Source organism: Bufo gargarizans, chromosome 4 (assembly GCF_014858855.1).
Source record: "Bufo gargarizans isolate SCDJY-AF-19 chromosome 4, ASM1485885v1, whole genome shotgun sequence".
Classification (NCBI taxonomy): domain Eukaryota; kingdom Metazoa; phylum Chordata; class Amphibia; order Anura; family Bufonidae; genus Bufo; species Bufo gargarizans.
This window is the reverse complement of record NC_058083.1, coordinates 28118640-28122248: the sequence shown is the minus strand read 5'-3', so window position 1 is coordinate 28122248 and position 3609 is coordinate 28118640.

Here is a 3609-nt window from a genome sequence, read left to right as displayed (position 1 = left end):
AACTACTGGAGCCCCTTTTGGTGCTGCTCCTCCAGCTGATTGACCTTCTCCATAAACCGATGCTGCTGTTGAATCCTCCTTTGCTGCTCCATAATTATTATTTTGCTGGTTTTTGATATCCTGTATTGCGACTTGCTCATCCCACTGCAGCTGGATCAAATTTTTATAATTGTTTTTATTTAGCAAGACCTGTTAGGATTTAAAAAAAAAAATACAAAATTACTTTCAATTAAGAGCCAAATAGTGCATTGTGGGAAGTATTTGTTAAAGCACTGATTATTTACATTACAATTCATTAGTTAATGGTATTTATGAGGATTATATAGTTGGTTAGATAATGATAGTTCAGTATAGTATAATGTTACTTAGTTGGTTAGTTAGTATTAGTTCAGTAGAGTATAATTATATTTAGTTGGTTGTTTGTAAGTTATGTAGAGTATAATGTGATTTAGTTAGTTATTTAATGGTTTTTATGTAGATTACAGAGTAAGTGTCTATTGTTGTTGTTTTATATTACTGTAGTGTGTGGTTTTGCCTTCATTGTTGGCCCTTTTTTTTCTGTACATGTTATCGATACAAAATTATAATTCTGTGTGCACATATTTACCCTCCTAGAGGGGGCAGTAGACAACTTCCTCCTCCTTTTCTTCCTCATCAGGAGCTGAAACGGGGAATGCTGCTTCTGACAGGGAGAAGCCTCTTCGGCATCAACCTCCACATTTTCCCACACATCAGATGGTGGTGGAGCATCTACATGCTGGCAGGGTCCTGCCTGCTCTCCCTCGTCCCTCTCCTCTGCTGACAATACAACCAACTCCATCTCCTCTGCAAATGTCCTCCGCCCTACAGAGGGAAGTGAAACCCCTGTAATCACACTATGTTCAGAATGTAGACAAACAACTCAGAACTCATAACAAATGCAAATTTACCACTTAATGACCGGGCCATTTTTCACCTTTCTGCCCAGGCTATTTTTAGCAAATCGGACATTTATCATTTATCATAGTACATAAGGCCAAAAAAATACATTTGTCCATCCAGTTCGGCCTGTCATCCTGCAAGTTGATCCAGAGGAATGAAAAAAAAACTCTGTGAGGTAGAAGTCAATTTTCCCCACTTTAGGGGAATTAAAAATTCCTTCCAGACTCCAATCAGGCAATCAGAATGACTCCCTGGATCAACGACCCCTCTCTAGTAGCTATAGCCTGTAATAGTATTACACTCCAAAAATATATTCAGGCCCCTCTTTAATTCCTTTATTGTACTTACCATCACCACCTCCTCAGGCAGAGAGTTCCATAGTCTCACTGCTCTTACCGTAAAGAATCCTCTTCTTTCCTTTAGACACAGAGGATATCCCCTCGTCACAGCCACAGTCCTGGGGATAAATAGATAATGGGATAGATCTCTGTACTGACCCCTGATATATTTATACATAGTAATTAGATCTCCCCTCAGTCATCTTTTTTCTAAAGTGAATAACCCTAATTTTGATAATCTTTCAGGGTACTGTAGTTGCCCCATTCCAGTTATTACTTTAGTTGCCCTCCTCCAGACCCTCTCCAGCTCTGCTATGTCTGCCTTATTCACAGAAGTCCAGAACTGTACACAGTACTCCATGTGTGGTCTGACTAGCGATTTGTAAAGTGGTAGGACTATGTTTTTATCACGGCATCTATGCCCCGTTTGATGCAACCCATTATCTTATTGTCCTTGGCAGCAGCTGCCTGACACTGTTTTTTGCAGCTTAGTTTGCATTCCTAGATCCTTTTTCATGTCAGTGTTACCGAGTTTTACCATTTAGTATGTACGGGTGACTTGCATTATTCCTTCCCATGTGCATAACTTTACATTTGTCAGTGTTAAACCTTATCTGCCACTTATCTGCCCAAGCCTCCAATCTATCCAGATCCCTTTGTAGCAGTATACTATCCTCTTCAGTGTTAATTACTTTACACAGTTTAGTGTCATCTGCGAAAATTGATATTTTACTTTGCAAGCCTTCTACGAGATCATTAATAAATATATTGAAGAGAGTAGGGCCTAATACTGACCCCTGAGGTACTCCATTAGTGACAGTGACCCCTCCAATACTGACCCCTGAGGTACCCCACTAGTGACAGTGACCCAATCTGAGTGTGTACCGTTAATAATCACCCTCTGTTTTCTATCATTGAGCCAGTTACTTACCCACTTACAGACGTTTTCTCCCAGTCCGAGCATTCTAATTTTATATACTAACCTTTTATGTGGTACGGTGTCAAATGCTTTGGAGAAGTCCAGATATACGACATCCATTGATTCGCTGCTGTCAAGTCTAGAACTTACCTCCTCGTAGAAACTGATTAAATTAGTTTGGCATGACCGATCCCTCATGAAGCCATGCTGATATAGCGTTATTTGCTTATTTCCGTTGAGATGCTCTAAGATGGCATCTCTTAGAAAACCTTCAAACAGTTTACCTACAACAGATGTTAAACTTACCAGCCTATAGTTTCCAGGCTCTGTTTTTGGACCCTTCTTGAATATTGGCACCACATTTGCCATGCGCCAATCCTGTGGGACATTCCCTGTCAATATAGAGTCTGCAAATATCAGAAATAAGGGTCTGGCTATGACATTACTTAATTCCCTTAGGATACGGGGATGTATGCCATCCGGTCCTGGCGATTTGTCTATTTTAATCTTTTTAAGTCGCTGTTGTACTTCTTCCTGGGTCAGACAGGAAACTTTTAATGGGGAATTTATTTCAACATTTAGCATGTCATCTGACAGTTTATTTTCCTCAGTGAATACATTGGAGAAAAAATATTTAACAGCTTTGCTTTCTCCTCGTCGCTCTCTGCGACTCCCCCCTTATTACTCTTTAAAGGGCCGACACCTTCAGATTTATACTTTTTAACATTTATGTTCAGATTTATACTTTTTAACGTTTCAGGGTTAGTTTTACTCTCTTTTAAAATGAATCTCTCGGTCTCTAGTTTGGCCGCTTTTATTTGTTTTTTTTTACGTGTTCTATTTTTTTTTTCCTTATAGTTTTTCAGTGCTTCCGTGCTACCCTCCTGTTTTAGTGATTTATATGCTTTCTTTTTGTCATTTATTGCTTTCTTTACAGTTCTATTTATCCACATTGGTTTCTTTTTGTTCCTTAACCTTTTATTCCCATACGGTATGTACCTCTCACAATGAGATTTTAGGATGCTTTTAAAGATATCCCATTTTCTTATGGCTGTATTTTTATTTTTGAGGACTTTAGTTAGGCTTCAAAAATAGGCCCATTTAGTTAGGCAGTTTGGTATTTTTGTCCCCCCCTCCCCCCCCCCCCCTGTAGAAACGCTCTTTTGAATGATAATTGGAAGGTTTTTACTTTATGGTCACTATTTCCCAGGTGTCCCCCAACCTGCACATCTGTTGTTCTGTCAGGTCTATTTGTTAATACTAAGTCCAGTATGGCCGTCCCTCTAGTCGGGTCCTGAACCAGTTGGGAGAGGTAATTGTCTTTGGTTATTGCCAAGAACCTGTTTCCTTTATGAGATATACAAGTTTCAGTTTCCCAGTCTATATCTGGGTAGTTGAAATCCCCATAATAACCACCTCATTATGATTTGC